This window comes from Mesoplodon bidens (assembly GCF_964165515.1).
Source record: "Mesoplodon bidens genome assembly, chromosome: 1".
In the NCBI taxonomy this organism is placed as follows: domain Eukaryota; kingdom Metazoa; phylum Chordata; class Mammalia; order Artiodactyla; family Ziphiidae; genus Mesoplodon; species Mesoplodon bidens.
The window spans coordinates 175,559,179-175,582,380 of record NC_138176.1 but is presented as its reverse complement, the minus strand read 5'-3'; the positions used below and the strand labels follow the sequence as shown (position 1 = coordinate 175,582,380).

At 34.3% G+C, this 23,202-nt stretch overlaps 1 pseudogene across 1 annotated transcript in view; it reads right to left on the bottom strand.

Annotated features, from left to right (window-relative positions):
- Positions 1 to 21,370, bottom strand: part of LOC308629335 (E3 ubiquitin-protein ligase RNF13-like) — a 160,043-nt pseudogene extending 138,673 nt beyond the window's left edge. Inside the window, exons 1-4 of the transcript in view lie at positions 21,185 to 21,370; positions 20,416 to 20,953; positions 4,223 to 4,322; positions 3,886 to 4,034 (exon numbers count right to left, since the gene is read on the bottom strand). The product of the transcript in view is annotated as an E3 ubiquitin-protein ligase RNF13-like (transcript). The remainder of the gene's footprint in view (positions 1 to 3,885; positions 4,035 to 4,222; positions 4,323 to 20,415; positions 20,954 to 21,184) is intronic.
- Positions 21,371 to 23,202: the final 1,832 nt, after the last annotated feature.

Genomic DNA, 23,202 nt, shown 5'->3' with positions numbered 1-23,202 from the left:
CTCTCTATATATGTATATATATATGTACATATATATGAAAATACTTTTATTAATATTTTCATATAATTTGTGAGTGATCATTAATCCTATTTTAAGCTGACCTACTCTTTAATATATGTGGCCAAATACCTAAGGGATGTTTCTTAGGATTTATCTTATTTCCACCTAATTAATTTGTGAAGCCACAGAATTTAGACCACCAGTAATTTACAAAGGAATGAAAAAACATTATTTGGACACCTACTTATAACCCAAACCCCAAGTATCAATATTTAGCCAGGCAATACTGGAAACCTCAAGATCCCAAACCATTAGCAGCAAATCAAGATTGATATTAAGGATTATTGTTTCCCAGTTATCCCCCAGGAAGTCAGGCCCCCTGCATATATTTCCAGACGTTGTGTGCTACCCAGCATTAGGGAACTCTAGTCATATCAGCTTGTGAACATCAACCATCTTCAGTTTAACTTCAGTTTAACTCCATTTGTGAGTCTTTGCCCTCAGGAGAGCCAGCGGACCAGCTTCAGGCAGGGTTAATTCCATTTCTCTGATGGGATCTGTTTTATGTAGAATAGAGACATTCACTCTCCTCTCCTTTCCTGCTTCCATCTCTTTTTCTGATACTTTCCTGCCCTACCTCCATATTCAGTATTTCCCAATTGGTAGGGATATCAGAGATTTCTTTTCCATGAAGCAAGGGATGCTTAGTCTGTTTTCAGCAGTTTTCTTGGAGATATTTGGCTAATTTAACACTGGGCCCTGTCCCCACCTGGCTAGTGAAGATAAGTCTCTCCTGTTCCTGGTAAATTTTTCGCTTTTTAACTAGTGTTATCTGCCTTGCTCTCAGTTCTCTGAACGTTCATTTTTTTTACTCAGATTGAGCAAAATATAGATGCACATAATTTAAACATACCTTCTAAAAACCGTGGGGGATAGATATTATTATCCCAATTTTATAAATATGGAAACCAATTTTATAATTCAGCCAAGTCAGGCTACTGATAAATGGTAAAATTCTAGTCTCATTCTATCTTATTTCAGTATCTTAAACTCTTTCTGTTAGTTAACAATTTCTTAACATTGCATTTAGTGTTCTTAATTGTCCCTTTCCATCTCCCTGACTCTTACACTTTTGATCTCGTTGGCAAGCTTTCATAGTAATATCTGGATGTAATATATTTTTCTTTGAGGGCTATGTATTCTCATCAGTTTTCTTCTAAATTGTGTATAGATACCACATTTTGTTTGTGAAGAGGGCTGGATTATAAACCTCGGGAGTCAGTGACATCTAAAACATAATTTTTTAATTAAAAAGATTTAGGAAGATACCACAATAGGTGAGCACAGAGTAAGAGTAATTTTATGATACTGATTTTCATCAGGAGACCTCATTCCAAGAACCAAATCTGACTGATGCATTGACACATTCTGCTTGCAGATCAGTGTTGCCCTGCTGGATGAAAAGCCCACTTTAAGCCCTGATTCCCTGAATGTAAGATTGCAGCCTGTCTCTTAGAGTTTAAAGAGTTTTCAGGTAAGGACATTTGGCATTTCATAGAAATGAGAAATTTTAAATGCTTACAATTAAAATATACCTCAGATGACAATGTCACTTACATGAAGATTGGGAAGCACCTCTGTTGTGAGAGTTAATTTTACTCTGTTTGTTAGAAAAGATTGCCCAGGAAAATCAGAATTTTTGGAGAAATAGTTAAGTATCTAATCTCAATTAGAGTGTGCATTTTCACTCCCATGTTCATTGTAGAATTCTTCACAATGACCAAGATATGGAAACAACCTAAATGTCCTTTGATGGATAAATGGACATCTATCTATCTGTCTACCCCTATCTATTTATCTATCTAGATATAAATATGTAATGGACTATTATTCAGCTCTATAAAACAAGGAAATCCTACCATTTGTGACAACATGGTTGAACCTGGAGGGTATTATGCTAAGTGAAGTAAGCCAGACAGAGAAACACAAATACTGTATGATGTCACTCTTATGTGGGAATCTATTAAGAAAAAAAGAGAAGAATATTAAGAAAAAAAGAAGAAGAAGCAAATTTCATAGAAATAGAGAATAGAATGGTGGGAAGGGGAAAAAGGAGAGAGGGGTAATCTGTAGTTCTCAAAAAGTACAAGCTTTCAGTAATAAGAAGAATAAGTTCTGGGGATCTAATGTACGGCATGGTGACTATAGTTAATGATACAGTTTTATATACTTGAAAGATGCTGAGACTAGATCTTAAGCATTCTCACCACACAAAAAAATGTAAAAGTTAACTATGTGAGGTGGTGAATGTGTTAATTACCTTAGTTTTGGTAATTATTACACAACATACTTGTATATCAAATCAACACATTGTACACTTTAAATATATTCAATTATATTTGTCAATTTTTCCTCAATAAAGTTGGAAAAAAAGGGGAAAATAAAAGAAGAGAAGAAACAGACATATGCCAGTAAAACTGAAAACAAAAGAAAATAGCCCACACAGCTTATGTCAATTAATTTGAAGATCAATATGAAATACATGTTTTGGGGTAAACGAATATTACTGCTATTGACCCAAGAAATCTAAAAAAAAAAAAAAAATCAAGTTAATTGAAAAGTCAATTAAAGATCTCTCTGTAATATCCAAGGAACATGTAGTTAATGTACTCTTTGTCTCTTAGTACAGAAAAAAATTGGAAAACGGCAAATTTATTTTATGACACTAAATTATGTTGATAATACAATGATTAATGTTAGCCCCCAGAAGAAGTGTACTGGGGGGCCCACAACTGGTGTATTACATTAAGAATATGCAGATTCTGATATGCTGAAGAAGGCGGCACAAGCAACGCACACGTGGTCAGAGGGTAGCTCCCTCAGCATCCAAGCTCCCCCTTTGGGGAAGTGAAACCCACAGGATCATTTTCATTCAAGTCACATTTTCAATACACTGACACAAAAGAAATAGTCACAAGATCCCAGAAACAAAGAGGCTCAATGAGCTGAGTCTTTCCTCCAAGGTCAGAAGTGAGCAGAAGATAAGGAACAGAACAGAAAGCAAAGATGGTTGAGGTGAGGGTTACTAACTTTTCCCAGGCTTAACTCTGAGTGGTTACTATTTTTAAAAGTGCCCAGGAAAAAGGAAAGCAAGAATTTATGATAGGCATCCTAAATTCAAGTTCTTATCTAAATGTCCAGACTCTGGGTATGAGCAGGGTTATTATATTGTAAAATGCCTAGGCGGCAGCCCAGAAAAACAAAAGTTGTTTTCCTCCACAGCTGTTTTTCTCATCACAAAAAGTTTGTCCCAATTTCATTTACTAAATTGAATTAAAAAATCATAAATAAAATGTTAGCAAATAACATTCAACTGTTCTTTAATTCATACTTTGTCCTATTTTAGAAGGCATTATTCCCCAAAAGGTGCAAGGATGTTACAAATGAAGAATTATTTGTATAATTTACCACATTGTCAAATGTGGTTATTTGAATAGAGAGTGACTGTGGGAAAGTCTGGAGGTAGGAGGATGTAATTAGGTATTCATGAGTAGCACTGAGTGACCCTGATCTTGGTGACTATCTATGAACAAGAAATATCTGTCAGTGTCATTTTATCAACAAACACCCCTGTGGGTAGGAATAGGCTTTACCTTTGTTTCAGCCATCTATCCCTGCTGAGAAACTATCCCAAAATTTAACAGGAAACTAACTTTCAATTTCTCATGATTCTGCCATTTGTGCGTCGCTCAGCTGGGTAGTTTATCTGCTACATGGAGTGTGTTAGGGATAGAACTTCCAGGATGGCTGTATTAGTTCTCTAGGGCTGCCATAACAAAATCCCACAGAATAGGTAGTTTAAAGAACCTAAATTTATTTTCTCACCGTTCTGGAGACTGGATGTACAAGATCAAGATGTCAACAGGTTTGGTTTCACCTGAGATCTCTCTCTTTGGCTTGCAGACAAGAGGCCTTATCAGTGTATCCTCAGGTGGCTTTTTCTTTGTGCTTATGCATTTCTCATTCTTCCTCTTCTTATAAAAATCCAGGCCTATTGGATTATGATCCTACTCTTATGACCTCGTTTAACTTTAATTACCTCCTTTAAAGGCTATATTTCTAAATATAGTCACCCTGGAGGGTTAGATCTTCAACATGAATCCAAGGGTGGGGTTGAGGGGTGGCACACAATTCACTCCAAAACTGTGGCTTTATTACTCACCTGTTCTAATTCCTCAGTTGGGATGGTTGGAACATCTGGAGGCTGGTTGGATATTCTTCTCTCTCCAAAACGCTTCTCACTGTGGCTAGCTTGGCATTTCCTACAGCATGGTGGTCTTAAGATAGTTAGACATCCTATATGGTGCTGGCTTTCAAGAAAATAGAAGCTTTGAGGTCTCTTTCTTGAAGGTTAGGCCAGAAACTGATAGAGCATTATTTCTGTCACATTGTATTAATCAAGGTAATTAACAATTCAGCCCAGATTCAGAGTGGGAGGATTGGAGATATGGACTATTCCTTTTTCATGGGTGCAAGGGCACACATACGTAAGGAAGAAAGGAATTACTTTTTTAAAGTTTTTATTTATTTTTGTCAAATAAATATTATATATATTTAAGTTATACAATGTGGTGTTTTGATATATGTATACATTGCAAAATGATAACAACAAGCAAATGAATTAACATAGCATTCTGTAGTTACCCCCCCCCTTTTGTTTTTGGTGTAGTATTAACATGAGATCTACTCTTTTAGCAAATTTCAAGTATATAATACAGTATTATTAACTATAATCACCATGCTGTACATTAGGTCTCCAGAACTTATTCATCTTACAACAGAAAGTTTGTGCTCTTTGATTAATATCTCCCCTTTTCCCCCACCCCCAGGAAGGAATCAATGAGTTCTTTCTTTGAATGCTTTCTATCACACACCTAAAATGAATTAGTGTTCCCAATGTCAAGCCACCTACGAAGATTAATCCTGGATAGGGAATAAATTTCATGAAAGAGACATTATACAAACTCAGGAGAGAAGCTTCTTTTTTTTCTGGGCAATAGAATAAATGTCCATATTCCAAGCCCTCTGGAGGCCTGAAGCAGTTCTAGAGTTATTAGAAAGATTGGCTGAAATTGATTAAGAGACCCAAGACTTGACCAGAAGTTTTACTTTACCCTTGTGCCATAATTTCCATGCATTGTCCATACCCTTCCATTAAACTCTGACTAAAGTTACAGCCTGGTATTGGTTCTGCTCTCTGGAGAGAGGAAAAGGTCTATGTCCACAATTGAGATGAAATGATACAAAGGAAAAAGCAGTGCCCTTTGCCCAAAGACTAGGGAGGAAGTATTAGGGGTGATCAGTAACAGGAAATAGCCCAATCAAGGCATTGCAGTAAGGCAAATGTTATCTATAATACAGACAGTAACAAGGTTACATCAATTAACAGTTCCTAATCTCATGAGAAGCTGTAACCTAGGAAATAATGTTGGTGAATGCTTGTGCCACTGTGATTGGATGCATAAAGACATCATACTAATCCCTGTTCCAATTTAAATCACTCATGTCTTCTAGTGTATCTTGTCCCATTCATGTATCTGGTTTCATTTAAATCACTCACGTCTTAAAGTGCATATAGGATAAAAAGTAAACATCATAGCATAATATAAAAGGTCCTCTGTGATCTTGAGTCCATGGATGGACATAATATCGATGAAAAATTCTTCATAAAATAGAGTATGTGTCTTTTCTGATTAAGATATTTTCCTTCAGATTATTAGTAGAATTCAATATCCAAAAAAATTTAAAAACACTGTCTTACTACCTTATTTCTCACTGTTATTTCTGTTACACTTTACCTTCAGTCACATTATTTGCTATTCCCTGAAACTGTTTTGTTCTTCCATATTAGCATTCCTTCGTTTGTTGTCTTTCTTAATCCTGGACTCCCCTATCCTTTCTGTGTTCCCTCAGAAATCAAGTACTAAGATTCAGTGCAAGCCTAACTCTTCAATGAAACATTTCCCAATAATTCTTAGCTCCTGACAGTTCTCCCCTACTATATTGTGAACTCCTTGATTGTAAAGACCACACCTTATATACATCTCCAAGGAAAAATAACAGGAAACATTTTTAAATGATTAAAAGAATGATATAATATCACACTCAGATTTTTAAATGTAGAGTGCACTGGCTTTCAATCCCATGAAACTTCAATTTTGAAGAAACTTGACAAAGCAACAAATTAATCTCCATATGTTCTTCTTGGAATGCATATGCATACTGAATCCCAGGGTAAAACCTCAGAATTACATAGGTTCTTAAAATAAATGTGAAAAGTAATTCTAATAATAATATTTTGTGGCATATGTTTTGGTCAAATAAAAGAAACCATAGCAAATATGCTGCAAAAATGCTTTGGTTCAAAATGTCATTTTAGATCATCTTTTCCCAGGCAAAGATAAACGTGATTCTAACAGTATTTGGCCAGTAAATGTGTTTTCATTGATGTAGGTTGGCATTTTCCTTTTATAAACTAAAAATTAATAATTTGAGGGATTGAAAAGACATGTAAGATATGGTAACTGAGAAAAGAGACATGTATAACATCGTTTAAAAGAGTAGAGCTTTCATAATATGTTTCTTCTTGGTATGCAGCTATAAAAGTGATTTTTTAATGTTCATAGTGTAACAAGTTAGTTTTTTTCCCACTTGATGTTAAAGAAAAATAATAAAATATTAGATTATCCTTTGGAGTGTTATTTCTGATACAAGAAATCAAGTAGACATCAATGCATTTCTCTATATAATTAGATTGCTTTAATGCAGTCATCAGAAATTAACTTTGCTTAACCATAATAGAAAATTTTTGGAAGAATATCAGGTCTTACAGAATTACATTATAGGCTAGATAATCAGGTCTAGAAAATGAACAGACTTCACCACCACTCTCTAGGTTATTGCCACTGACAGCCTTTGACACTGATATGAATAATTTCTCAACCTTGCTATACCTTTGACTCAGTTCTGAAGAAGTCAAATCTCTAGTTGACCCTGCCTGATGGGGAGCAGGGACTAAAAACATCTTACCTCTTTCTCACTTGTTGTAGGAGGTGGGACCTAGGTAAGGAAGATTTCCCAAAACTTAAAAAGATTGTTGAGAAATTGGTAGCCTTCACATGTAGAACCATCTGGTATACATTTTTAATACATCAGGAGATAGATCATATTACACATTTTGGCTCTTTTCAAACACAATATTTGGCAGTCTCCATGTTAATCTAATATAAAAAGTAAAGGTTGTGAGAGGACTCATTCCTTTCTATTTGAAGTTAATTTTCATAATATACATCTATGTATCATGGGAATAAAAAGATAAAAATATGTTAATGTAGAGTATGGAATCTTCCCTTATATTAATCAGACTGTTTGTACAGGGTAAACTTGACAATTTTAGAGTTGACATAAAAAATAATCACCAGAAGTAAGATTTTTGTTTTAGTGCCCCCAAACTGAGTCATTTACAGACTAGGTGGGGGTTCCAGAGAAGATTATGTCATTTGTTTGATGAGAGATTAAAACCCTACATACTGTGATCCTGTGCTGACGCTTATTTTTAATGCTGTAATAACAAAGTAAATGCCAATGGTTATAATTCAGAAGATAAAGACATTTCTTATGGAACTGCTGAAGGCAAATCAAATCACCAGAATAGTGTCAAGTGGTGTCAACAGAATGGAGATTATTAAAGAACATGAAAATACTAACAAAGTATCCTCACTGAAGTTCCAGTAGCATGATAATTCTTGAAATGGTGAACAACCCTCACAAATAATATGTATCACCACTGCTATTAAAAAGCCATTAGCCTAGACTGGGAAGAACTATTCAAACTTAGAAGTAATAGAAGAAATTACAAACAGAGGTATAGGCATATTAAAATATACAACACTTGAAACATATACATCAAAGTAAATATCACATCACAATTAAAGGCAAATAATATGGTACTTAAAATATTTTCAGTAAATATGACAAAGGATTAATATTCTTAATGTATCAAAAATGCTTTCAAATTGATAGCCTTTTAAGATCTCAATATATAGATGGGTAAAGATCATAATTAGAATCAAGAAAGAAGATGCTGAAATAGCTTGTACAAATATAAATATATATACACATTCCTCGACATTTTTGTAATAAAATAAATACAATTAACAGCATCAGATTTCACTTGGAAAACATCAATTTTTTAAATGATAATATGCATTGTTCAAAAAGTACAGTAATAAAAGGGCACTTTTATTCACTCTCATAGGACCCGAGGATATGGTAAGTTTTTTGAAAACAATATGGCTTTAGGTATCAAAGCAATAAATTCCTAAACTTGAACTCAGTAATTTAAATTATATGGATTTAATTTGTCATGATATAAAAATATTGCTTACCTCTGTATTATCTCTTGTAATTAGAAAAAAAAACTAAATGCTTAACAAGAAATAAATGAAACAAACTATATTCACATAAAATAGTTCAGCCATTAAAATAGTTATGAGACAGTTTTAGCTCCAGAGAAGTAGTCACTTCCATCATTACAACAACAATTTAAAAATGACTCTTTGACTCATCAGAGAACTGAGATTTCAGGGCACATTATTTTCATGAAATTTAGAGAGATAGGTGAATCCAGAAAGTCACAACAGAGATCTGATTACCTGGAACAAAAGTCATTGGAACCATAAAATGGTAGGAGCACTGAACAGTAATTTTGATTAATTGCTTTAGATTGAGTATAGACTAACGTGAGAGGAAGAAACTCCTGGAGGCCACAGTCTTGGTGGAATGTGGGCAGCAAAATGTTCATGAGCTTTACCTCCAGGAACTCCACTTGATTCTCATGGTTGAATATCTAAGAAAGGGCACCTTTTGATTCAATCAACTAGAAAGAAAGAAAAATCATTCTGGAATATTACCACTGCATTGTCTATAACAAAGACTTCTCCAGGATAAAGACTTTACCAGAGTCTTGTTCCAGAGTCATGGAGGAAGGGTGTTCATCTCACTGCAGCCCCTTCTATCCTTCCTATCTTACTAAAGTACAGGACTGGAGTGGGAAACTCTACGAGAATAAACACTTGTAAAGGTCACAGGTCACAGACATGAACACACTAAAAGACATTTTCCTAGAATGCTTCCAACTCCCACACCTTACCACCACACCAAGAGGGCTCCAGCATAATAGTGGATTATCAGAGATAGTAGATAGCTAGTATCTCTGAGGAAGGATATATAAGGAAGGCCAAAGTCAATACAGGAGACAAAAGCAAAAACACTGCAGGAATTTGAGATCCCTAAGGGGTACAGCTACTGCAAAGATTAAACATGGCACAACTCTTAGCCAGATTTTTAAAAAAGCACAGTGGAAGAGACAAAGCAGATATTAGAGCCAGATCCAGGTATGACACAGATATTCTTACACACAGGAATTTTAAAACACTATAATTAATATGGTAAGGGCTCTAATGGAAAATATAGACAATATGCAGGAACAGATTGTAATGTTATTAGAAAGATGGACATTCAAAGAAAGAATCAAAAGAAAATGCTAGAAATAAAAACACCCTACTAGAAATGAAAGCAATCTTTGATAAGCTCATTGGTAGACTGGACATGACTTAAGAAACAATCAGTAAGCTTGAGATAAGTCAACAGAAACTTCCCAGACATAAATGCAAAGAAAAAATAAAAATAAAAAGACTGACAAAACAGAACAGAATATCCAAGAACAATTTCAAAAAGTGCAAAAATGCATAACTGGAATACTAGAAAGAGAAGAGAGAAAAAATGAAAGAAGTACTTAAAGTAGTATTAACCAATGACTATGCAAAATTAATGGCAGACACCAAACCGCAGATCTAGGAAGCTCAGAAAACATTAAACAAGATAAATGCTAAAACATAAACATATGTTTATCTTATTTACATTGTAGAAAATTAAAGACAAAGAAAAAATCTTGAAAGAAGCAATAGGTTAAGAATAAGGATAGGAATTAAAGTGGATTTTTCATCAGAAATCATAATAGCAAGAAGAGATGTATGAAATACTTAGGTGCTGAAAGATAAAGCCCTAACAAATGGAATTCTATATCCAATAATATTACTCTTCAAGAGTGAAAAAGAAATACTTTCTCAGACAGAACAAAACTGAAGAAATTATTCACCAGAAGATCTGTCCTGCAAGGAATGTTAAAAGAACATGTTTGAGGAAAAGAAAAATGAAACTCAAATGTAGAAACTCACACTCAAAACTCCAATGAAGGTAAAATAAACTTTTTTACTTTTCTTGTTCTTAATTAGTCTAAAAGTTAACTGTTTAAAGTTATAATAGTAATATTTTATGCAGTGATTATAGCATATGATAAGTAAAAGGAATGATAGTAACATCAAAGGGAGAGAAGGGAGGAACTGAAACTTCATGTAAAATGGTATAGTGTTATTTCAAGGTGGACATATATTAGTTACAAATGTGCAATTGGAAATTCTAGGGCAATCACTAAAACATTTTTTAAAGTATAATTGCTATGCTAAGAGAGGAAGTAAAATGGAGTAAAATACTCAATAAAAATGATCAATTAAAAGCAGAGAAAGGAGAAAAAGAGAAAACAAAGAACAAATGCAATGATTAAAAACCAGTTACCAACATGATATATATTAATCCTGCTATATCGATAATCACTTTTTTATGATACCTGTATGGAATCAGTTTATTCTGCAAGACTAAAACAAAATGTGTGTATATTTAAGGAGGTGGCATTCCATAACGATTTGGAACACAGTCTTAAAATCAGACAGAACTAAGCAGCTCTGTGTTCTTGTGGAAGTTTCCTAAACTATGTCTTCATTACTTCATCCTTCAAATGAGTTTATAATACTTCAAATTGATTTAAATCAGGTTATACATATAAAGATCTTATCCCAAAGTCTGGTATGTGGTAAATGTTAAATACATAGTAAGTATTATTATCAAACTTTTTATATTCCTATGGGAAGAAAGTCTCACTCAAGGTAAATTTCACATCACTAATAGAAAATAAGGGCAGACACATTCTATATGGATGTTGCAGAGAGGAATTCATTTATAGGGTAAATTGTTGCTAAGTCTTCTCAGTTGAAATGTACAGTGATGTTATGACTTTGGTCTCCTAGTCAGTGTTTTCACTTGTGAACTTCAGGAGAAAATAGAAAAGGCATTATATCAATAATCATTTTAAATGTGAACAAGCTAAACACACCAAATAAAAGAAAGAAACTGCTAGAATGGATAAGTAAATAAGACGACCCAGGTATATGTTACAAACAATAATGGATAAATCAATATATGTATGTGTGTGTATATATATATATATATATATATATATATATATATATATATATATAGAGAGAGAGAGAGAGAGAGAGAGAGAGATGACAGATAGATAAATTAAAACTTAAAGGATGGACATGTCACACTAATGCTATTCATAAAAAGTTAGAGTACTTATATTAATTTCAGACAAAGTACACCTCAGATCAAGTAAACTGATGACATATATAAAGAAAGGAAGTACATAATGATAAAGGAATCACTTATCCAAGGATATATAACATTCTTAACATATATGCTCTTAACAAGAAAGCATCAGAATATGAGGCACAAACTGCTGGAAATAAAAGGAGCACTAGGTAAATTCACTATTACAATTGAAGACTGCAACAGCCCTCTTTCAATAATTGATACATCAAGCAGGCAGAAAATCAGTAAAGATAATAGTTGACCTTAACAGGACTATAAATCAACTAGATCTAACTGGCGTTTATAAAGTACTTAATTCAACATCAAAATACACATTCTTCTTAAGAAACATGAACATTCACGAAGATATACCACTCCTGGTTTATGAAACACAGCTTAATAAATTTAAAAAATAGAAATCCTATAAAGCATGTTCTCAGACCATAATGGGCCTATATTCAAAACCAATAACAGAAAGATAGCTGTAAAATCACCAATTACTCGAAAATTAAATAGTATACTTCTAAATAATACATAGAGAAAACAGAACTCTCAAAATAATAAAACAATATTTTTAACTAAATGAAAATGAAACTACATCTTAGCCAAATATGTGGAATGCAATGAAAACGGCACTTGAAAGGGAATTTATAGTGTTAAAGAAATATGTCAGAAAAGAAAAATGATCTAAAAACTATCTTAAACTTCCATCTTAGGAAGTCTTTTAGAACACCAGAGAAAAAAGAATTTAAGTCTAAATCAAGCAGAAGTAAATAAATAATAAAAGCAGAGCAAAAATCAATGAAATTGAAAGCAGGAAATCAATAGAGGAAATCAATGAAATCAAAAGCTATTTCTTGGAAAAGGTAAATATAATTGATACACATGTAGGCGGGTTAACCAAGAAAAAGACAGAGAAGACAAAACTTACCAATATCAGATATGAAAGGGGGTCATCCCCGCTGCTCCCACTATCATTAAAATTAGAGAAATACTATTAAAAGTTCTATCGATTTGATAAATTACACATAAAGTATCAATTCCTTCAAAGACCAAACCACCATAACTAGGTAACCTGAGTTTCCCTCTTTCTATTAAAGAAATGGAATCAATACTTAATAACCTTACAAAAAAGAAAACACCAGACCCAGATGGTTTCACTGCTAGATTCTACCAAACATTTAAAGACAAAATGTTATCCACTCTCCACAATATATTTCAGAAAATAGAAGCAAGTAAAACATTTCCTACATCCTTCTATAAGGCCAATATTACCCTAGTACCATTAAATACCATTATAACCAGATAAAACCATTACAAGAAAAGAAAACCACAGACGAATATCTCTGTGGACATAGATGAAAAAGATTCTCAACAATATATTAGCAGGTGGACTCCAACAATATATAAAAGGAATTATACACCATACCCGACCACATCCATAGTTTTAAGAGGAAAAATCATATGATCATATACACTACTCACTCAAGGAGATGGAACATAAATCTCCACTCCTTAAATGGTGGCTACACAAAGTGATTTTCTTCCAGAGTACAGTTTGGAAAGTGGGGGAAGGGAAGTAACTATACAATGCAAAAGTTGATAAATACCACTTCAGTTAGGTGGTCAAAGTTAATATCAACAAGTATAAGTCACGTTGATAGTTTGTACCCTTAATATGGTAGGATGAAAATGGCCTCTTCTGTGGTCTCCTTCCCCAAATCACTTACACTACTCTAATAATAAGAGAAATATCGACAGATTTCAATTTAGGGGCATTCTATCCAATACCACACCAGGGATCCTCACACTATCAACATCATTTAAAAAAAAAAAAAAAGAAGTCTGAGAAGTTGTCATAACTAAGAGGATCCCGAGGAGATATGACGACTAAATGTAATGTGTTATCCCAATACTGAAACAAAAAGTATATCAGGAGAAAATTAAGTAACTCTGAATAAAGTGTGGTCTTTAGTTAATAATAATATATCAATACTGTTTCATTAACTGTAACATGCACCATTCTAATGTAAGATGTTAATAACAGGGGAAACTGCAAGTTATTTGGGAACTCTCTGTACTATTTTGCAATAAATCTTCAAATCTAAAATTTTTCTAATCTATAAGGATTATTTTTAAATATCTATGAGTTTTTTAATGATGGGGAGGCATGCTTATATTATAAGATGAAGTGAAATAGAGACACAATTAAAAATATAGTAAGATCTCAGCTAGGTTAAACAGTGCTCATGCAAAATAATCTGAAGAACATCTACTACAGTATTATCAGCACTGTTTTTTTTGGAGAGGCTGTAGCAGAATAGGTGATGCTTATTATTGTTTTTATACTTTGTACAATTTCAAATAATAAGAAGAAAAATGTTACACTAAAAGATATAAATAAAGGTTGATACCTCAGCTTTGAATGTTTGAAATCACAGAATATCACACCTCAACACATTTTCTCAGTTTCTGTAACAGGGTCAATGTCAGTAAAAGAATAAAAATTTTTAAAAATTTTAAAAAAGAACAACCTCTTTGAACTACTCATGCCAAGTGTTATTATGGCAATATTCTAAATGAATAATTAAAGTACATTTTAAAATTAATAAACATTTGATAGTTTGGAAATGTTCCCACAGTTTCTATGGAGATAATTATTATGCCTATTTGAACAAATATTTCTCTTGATAAATGAAACTAAATTAAAACTAAGGCCTCTTACTTTAATTTACTTAACACAAAACAGAATTAAACAAGTAAAGTACTCTAACAATCACTGAAGACTAGAAACCACAGAAATTTCTGCACTCTATGCTTTAAAATATGAATATGCTGGATCTTATATTGCAAGGAAAGAGGCACTTCGGGCATTTAGCTTTCCCTGAGAATGAGTTTTCAAAGACTGTAGAATCAAAGATGAACTGAGGTTATTTTTCCAAAATGCAGTGTTTAGGTTAGAAGTTTTATTATGAAATAAAAAAAATTAAACTTGAGCAGTAGTTTAGGTTAAAGGTCATTATAAAGCAAAGATTTGTTTGATTAAAACATGTCAAGCTTTGTATTAACCTCTATCCCTGATAGAAAATATCAGGGATATTTTCTATCTGAACTGAACCAAGGAAAGGTTAGAAAGAGTGCCCCCAAGTCTAATATGATGACTTGTAAGGTGATAAATTGGCTGGCTAGTAATTCATATAGCTCTCTACAAACTTACATTATACGAAAGATCTGGGGCGGGTGGTGGTGGGGAATGAATTTGATATTAGGTAGACAAGAACCAATTAGGATTGTCTTCAATTCTAAGCAAAACACACAAGTCTCTCTGGACTCCATGTGACTTTCCTATGATAGATTTGGTGGGACCATGATTTTGATTTGTCCTTTCTGACTCTGAGCTAGAGAATTCAAGTATGCTCAGGAAAAACATCAATGCATGTATTATATAAGTAAAGAAATGTGATAATAATGTGAAGTGTATTCTCTTTGAGTTTATAAGAAAGTGAAAATAGCATTTGATATTTTGTGAGAAAACTGCTCAAAAGAAGTTTGAATGCTAAAGATGTTTAAACATGTCATTTAGAGGCAAAGAAGAAAAAAAAACATTTTCACAAAAACTGTATGAGAAACCAATATTAAGAAGACAAACAACCCAATCAAAAAATGGGCAGAAGACCTAAATAGACATTTCTCCAAAGAAGACAGACAGATGGCCAAGAAGCACATGGAAAGCTGCTCAACATCACTAATTATTAGAGAAATGCAAATCAAAACTACAATGAGGTATCACCTCACACCAGTTAGAATGGGCATCATCAGGAAATCTACAAACAAGTGCTGGAGAGGGTGTGGAGAAAATGGAACCCTCTTGCACTGTTGGTGGGAATGTAAATTGATACAGCCACTATGGAGAACAGTATGGAGGTTCCTTAAAAAACTAAAAATAGAATTACCATATGATCCAGCAATCCCACTACTGGACATATACCCAGAGAAAACCATAATTCAAAAAGACACATGCACCCCAATGTTCATTGCAGCACTATTTACAATAGCCAGGTCATGGAAGCAACCTAAATGTCCATTGACAGGTGAATGGATAAAGAAGATGTGGTACATATATACAATGGAATATTACTCAGCCATAAAAAGGAACAAAATTGGGTCATTTGCAGAGATGTGGATAGACCTAGAGACTGTCATACAGAGTGAAGTAAGTCAGAAAGACAAAAACAAATATAGTATATTAACGCATATATGTGGAATCTAGAAAAATCATACAGATGAATTGGTTTACAAGGAAGAAATAGAGACACAGATGTAGAGAACAAACGTATGGACACGAAGGGAAGAAAGCAGGGGGGGAGAGGATGAATTGGGATATTGGGATTGACATATATTCACTAACATGTATAAAATAGATAACTAATAAGAGCCAGCTGTATAAAAATAAAGAAAAAATAAAAATAAAAAAACTATGTGAGAAATGTTTCAGGGTAGAAAAGTTGCAATGATTTTGAGAGGCTCTGAGTCACCTATAGACCTTATTATTGTAGGTTTGATGAGAGTGGGGTTCAGCTCCTCTGTGGGATTGACCTTGTGGATACACCTTGTGTGCCTAACCTGACCTGGTCCTCTAAGCCTTTTGTCTCTTACATTATTCATTTGTTCTCTTACACTGTTGATCAGTTCTTTTTTTTTCTGTTCTCTTAAAGACTTTTAAGCCTGAAACCATAGAAATTCACAATGAGAGTTAAATGTTTCATGCTTAATCAAATGCTTTGTCTCTGACTGTTTTTTTCATTTTTAACCTTTTCAACATGAAAGTAAATATTAAAATATGTGTATTTTTAAATTTCAGTAGAAAGTCATTGAATCTTTTTATAGTTAAGGCCATTTTAGAATCTAGAAGCATGATGTTGTCTTTCTTGGAAGTATTCAATTTTATATCTTAGTGTTTTAATACAAAGAACTCTTGGAACTTTCTAAAATCATGGAAGACTTTTTGATTTCTATAGCGGGGTTGATTTTTTGTAATTTATAAAATTAAGTTTCTTGAGATATGATTTGTATACAGTAAAATACAACCATTTTAACCATACTAGTTTTTTTGTTTTTATTTTGAATTTATTCTTTTTACATCTTTATTGAAGTATAATTGCTTTACAGTGTTGTGTTTCTGCTGTACAACAAAGTGAATCAGCTATATGTATACTTACATCTGCATATCCCCACCCTCTTGTGTCTCCCTCCCACCCTCCCATCCCACCCCTCTATGTTGTCACAAAGCATCAAGCTGATCTCCCTGTGCTATGCAGCAGCTTCCCACTAGCTATCTATTTTACATTTGGTAGTGTATATATGTCACTGCTACTTTCTCCCTTCATCCCAGCTACCCGTCTCCTGCCCCACCATGTCCTCAAGTCCATTCTCTACATCTGTGTCTTTATTCCTGCCCTGCCACTGAGTTCATCAGTACTGTTTATTTTAGATTCCATATATGTGTGTTAGCATATGGTATTTGTTTTTCTCTTTCTGACTTACTTCACTCTGCATGACAGACTCTAGGCCCATCCACCTCACTACACATAACTAAATTTCATTCCTTTTTATGGCTGAGTAATATTCCATTGTATATATGTCTTTATCCATTTATCTGTCTATGGACATTTAGGTAAGCATACTAGTTTTGACAAATTTAAATTTGTGAATAATCACCACCTCAGTCAAGACAGTATTTTCATCCACCCAAAATTTGCCTTTCCCAGGCAATCATCTCCTCCCAACAGTGGCTCCAGGCAACCATTGACCATCCTTCTGTCACTAAACATTCAATTTATATTTTCTAGAGTTTCATGTGAGTAGAATAATATGGTACATAGTTTTTTGGAGTCTAGCTTCTTTGTCTCATAGTGTTTGTAATATTTACAGTCCTCTTGGGTTCCTCAGTAGTTTGTTTCATGTTATTTTGAGAAGTAATCTATTCTTTGAATATACCACAATTTGTTTATTCATTTAACTGTTGGTAGATTTGAGCTATTTACAGTTTGGGGCTACAACAAATAAAACTGATAGGAACCATCATGTAAAGTCTTTGTGTTGATGTAAAGCTTAATTTCTCCTAGAAACATATCTAGGAGTGAAGTTGTTGGGTCATATGGTAATTGTAGGTTGAAATTAATAAGAAACTCAAAACTGTTCCAACTTGGTTGTATCATTGCATTTCTACCAGCAGTATATAAGAATTCCAGTTGTTGATATCCTTACCAAAACTGGTACAGCCTGTTCTTGTAAACTGAGCCAATCTATTGATATGTAGTATTATCTGCTTGTGATTTAGTTTGAATTTCCACAGTGGCTAAATATCTTTTCACGTGTTTGTCTATATATCTTCTTTTGTGAAGTGTCTGGTTTAAATAGTTTGTCCATTTTTTTTTCTTTTTCTTTTTTATTGCAGTACGTGGGCCTCTCACTGCTGTGGCCTCTCCCGTTGTGGAGCACAGGTTCCAGACACGCAAGCTCAGCGGCCATGGCTTATGGGCCCAGCCGCTCCGCGGCATGTGGGGTCTTCCTGGACTGGGGCACGAACCCGTGTCCCTTGCATCGGCAGGAGGACTCTTAACCACTGTGCCACCAGGGAAGCCCATTTTTTTTATTGGAGTTTTAGTCTTATTATTGAATTGTTAGTATTCTTTATACATTTAGCATATAGTTCTTTTATCAAATAAATACACATATATTTATTTATCAGAATTACATATAAATATACATACTCATATGTCATATATATTTCTTTGAAGTCTGTGATATGCTGTTTTATTTTTTTAGTCATGTCTTTGAAAAAGCAGAAATTTTAATTTTTTTAAAGTCCAATTGTCAATTTTTAATATTATGTGTGTATTTGTACAGTCTTAATATATGATAATATTATGTTCTCCAATGTTGTTATTTTCTTTTTAAATTGTTTATTGGTCCTTTGAAATTTCACATAAATTTTAGAATTGCCTTGTCAATTCCAACCAAATAAGTATGCTGGGATTTTGAGCAGGATTATATTAAATCTATAGATTCAAATGGTGGATAATCTTAAAAGATATTGAGTCTTCCAGTCCACAAACATAGTATTTCCTCTTTTGTTATATGTTCTTTAATTTCTCTGCAGTTTTTTTAAGATGTTTTTCATTGAATAAGTCTTTAAATATTTTTAAATAATTTATCTCTAACTATTTTAGGTATTTTTATGTTTTATAAATGTTATTTTGCTTTCAATTTCCAGTTGTTTATTGCTAGGCAATAAGAAACCAAATGCATTTTGTATATTTATTTTGCATCTGGGAAACATTAATCTCACTCATTCTAATAAATTCTTTTCAAATTTTGTGAGATTTATATCATATAAAATTATGTCACCTGCCAGAAGACACAATTTTGTTTCTTCCTGTCCAATCTGTATGCCTGTTATTTTTTTGTTTTTGTTTGATTGTATTACACTGACTAAGATCAATACAACATTGAATAGAAGTGGGAAGAATTGTCTTTCTTTCATTTTACAAATCTTACCAGGAAAGTTTTCATTAAATATGATGTTAGTTGTAGTATTTTTATGTATTCATTTATTTATTTATTGCCAGTTCTTAAAGTGGAAAACGTGTTTATTAACATTCAAACTCCCTTCATACAAGGCCATATAAAAATTCTTAACATTTTGAGTATACATAAGTCTATATTTTCTACATAGTTACAATAATGTATAATTTAGCTTTTCATAATATATTGTTTAAATACATCATTAGTTCTGTTAAACATAAGCAATATTTGCAACTCCAATACTTGAACAATTTCCTCTGTACATAGTTCAGCTAATTAGCTTTTTTTTTTTTTTTTTCGGTACTTGGGCCTCTCACTGTTGCAGCCTCTCCCTCTGCGGAGCATAGGCTCCGGACGTGCAGGCTCAGCGGCCATGGCTCACGGGCCCAGACGCTCCACGGCATGCAGGATCCTCCCGGACCAGGGCACGAACCCACGTCCCCTGCATAGGTAGGCGGACTCTCAACCACGGCGCCACCAGGGAAGCCCCAAGATGCTCTTTTTTAAGAGGTATATAATCTGAGTATTAACAATTACTTAAGTTTTGTATTTTTATACAACATTTTCTTTTTGCTTTGATCACAATAACACAAAAAAATCCTTAAGGATACTGAAATTCAGTAACTAAAGTCCAGAGACATTAGCCAATAAGTCAAGTTCATACATAACACTATAGTATTAAAAACCTAAAAAAAAAAAAAAAAAAAAGAAAAGAAACCTTTTGCAATCTGCCCTAGTACAGACTGTTCCTCTCAGGATAAGACTACTTGGCAATAGAAAGGAAAAAGACAGCTTTGAGTCTCTGTGGTGATGATAGGAAGAACAATGCTAACTTACCTTGTCGCCTCTCACTAATGATGGCAGAAATACCAGAACAACCATATTCCAGCTCAACAACTCTAGGTAACTTTATGGAGATGGGAGTTGGCTTAGCTCATGCTAGGTGGCCACAGCACTGACCTTGTGTGTAAAAACATGAAACATTTGCATATTGTGATCTAGGTCTTAATTGTAAGCTATACTGAGGAATTTTTTTTAATGTTTTGGCTATATTTCATTCCAAAAGAAGAGTTGATTTGATGCTTGAGTTATAGCACCAGTCTGTATTAGTTATTAGTGAAACAAAGTATACTCCTGCAGATAAATACCAGGTCAAAAAAACCTGTTTCAGTAATCTGATTAACCTGTAGACTACTAAAAAATAAGTTATTTCTACAGAAATCTCTGAAGGGAGCAAAAAAACTATATGGCTAAATAAACATTTTAAAGGGAAATAACCCAAAACCCTCTGAAGGGTTGTAATCCTGTTCACCATTAGGCTGCAGTTGGACCACAACACTATGTTCATTAATTTCATTTTCTGCATCACTACTGTCAGTATCTTTATTGTCATCTTCCTCATAGTTTGAAGATTCTGTCACGTTCTGATGTGAGTGGGATTCCAACAAAGCCCCAAATGACTGGATGCTGACAGAAGCCAAAGGTCTGAATAAAGGAGTATGTTTTGACACTTCATTTTCTTCTTGACTACTATTTGTGTCAGAGTCTGAATCGCCTTGAGAAGGAACAACTTTTTGCTTGCAGACTGGACAGGTTTTTTTGGTTTTAGTTAGCCAAGGATCTACACACTTGGAATGATAAGCATGGGAATATGGAAGGATTCTAAGCTGTCTCCATCTTCATATTCATCCAAATAAATGGCACATACATCATACTCATCTTCTTTTTTGAATTTATGTATAGGGACTTTCTTAAGTTGATCTTTACGAAGTCAGTTTCTTCTAGCCCTATGTCTATCCTGGACAAATTTTGTGATCTGTACTTACTGTCATTGGATCCCATGTTAATGAGGTCATCAGAATCAACATTGTGAACTATGGCTGCTTTGTATCCTGCTCTCTGTGCATTTAAAACCTTTTCATCAAAACTACAGTCAAATCTTCTAATTAACACGCTGAAAGTGCCAAATGAATTTTCTCTTAGTGGCGGAGGCACTATGGGTTCACAGGCATTCTCTTGTTTTGAGTTAATCAAAATCCCTTTAAACCTTCAGCTGAAAGTCTATAACCAAATCTTGCTGGAAGGTCATCAATGTCTGAGATGAGTTTTCAAAATTATATGCTAAAATGTCCGCTTCTACAGGCAGTAGGTTTAGGAATGCAAAGAGCTGGACAGTCAAGATGGTATAGACTTGTGTGGCCGACAGCATGAGCATCCCTATGGAGAGCAGCATCTCGCTGTAAAGTCACCTGGAAGCCTGACGCCACAACACAAATAGGCTTGCCAGCCACGTCACTGTGGGAGAAGTCCCTATCCCGACTTCATGACTGAATCTCCGCACCGATCCCCACCCTAGCTGTAGTATTTTTATTGATGTCTATTATCAGAGTGGGAAAAAAAGTCCCTTTTTATCCAAGTTTGCTGAGTGTTTTTATCATGCGTGACTGCAGAATTTTTCAAGTGCTTTTTTCTGCAACATTTATTAACAAAATAGGTATTGATGTGGTCAATTGGACAGAAAGACTTGAAAGTACTAATCAAGCCTTTATTCACTTACTGTGACAGTGAATAATGCAAGAGGTTAAAGGAAGCTCTGGCTCCCTGCTATTTTGTTTTTCTTCATAGAATGGCAGGAGAGGGTCAGATGGATGGAGCACAGAAAGGGGTAGCTGTCTCTGAGGAGAGACTTAACAAAAGGCTCTTGCCTCTTCGTGGACCATGGGTTGAAGGTAAGAAAAGAAAGAAGGGGTAGGATTTGGAAGGTACTGAGTTGAAGTAGAGTGCCTCAGCCACGGGTAGTGAGAAGGAGCCTCAAAATAGGTGGTCAGGGCTAAGAATGCCCATATGCCTATGAGGATGCTGATGAGTGGGGTGGGGGAAATCTGAGTCCTTGACTACAATTTTCTTCATAAAATTGCCATGTAACGTTGTGCACCAAATCTGGTGAGGGGAAAGCAGCCTTCACTCATGAAGCCTGTCAGGCAATGCTTGGTAATTGCCTATAGTTGGGCCCAAGGATTCCACACAGGATTTGGGGATGGAGCCAGACTCCTCAGTCACAGGTTTTTCTCCTTTATTGTCTTGATAAAAACAATACTTTAAGATCATTCTTCTTTCCTAATATATGCATTTGGAGCTTTAAGTATCCCTCAAAGCACCACACTGGCTGCATATCCTGTTATTAGCTATGCCTTGCCTTTTTTTTTTTTTTTTGCAGTTACTCATGTGTTGACATTATGCGTCTTTAAATTTTCCAGTCTGCCTTCAGATAATATTGAACCACTTCACACAGAATCAAAGGAAAGGCTGAAATGAAAACAGGGATCCGTGAAGTATTATTTTAAAGCAGGATACTTTTTAGCTGGCTTGCTTGTCCATGAGATTAGGATAAATTGAACGTGGAAGTACAAAAGTGTGGTGTGTTATAACTGATATGAAGATATGAAGGAGGTATTCAGGAAGGCATCAAATGTCCAACTGAGTTTGGAGAACACAAATTTGTAATGACACTTGTGTGTAAGGCTGTATGGTTTTCTCCAGCAGATCTCAGCAACCTGAGTAATAAGTGGAGAAACGTGGGTTGGAGTTGAGTAGGACTGATGGGGTAGAAAGAAAAAGCTCAAGTATTGATGGTGAAAGTAATTGACTGAAATGACACATCATCTTCCCTCAACTGGATAAGAGAGAAAAGGAATTGATGAGGTAGGTGAAAGATCAGGAAACAAGGAAATTCCATATTCAGTCTAACATTTCATTTTCATGATAAGTGTGAGATGAGAAGAAAATGTACAAAAATGGAGGGAGAGAGGGAAAAAAAAAGAAAGAAGCATGGGAAAAATCTTAGATGTAGCAGAATTTAACAATGATATAAAATCTCTATCAGATCCAATTTGCACCATTCTTCACTGTACTCCTTGCCCTGAGAGAATAGCCTGCATAGAATTATATCATTGATAGATTTCCTTTACCTCAAGCTTCTTTCTAGGTTTGAACATTGAGAGTCACTAGCATGAGATCAGAAGACAACACAGGTCAAGGTAGTTATTCTTCTTGATGCCTCTTTGC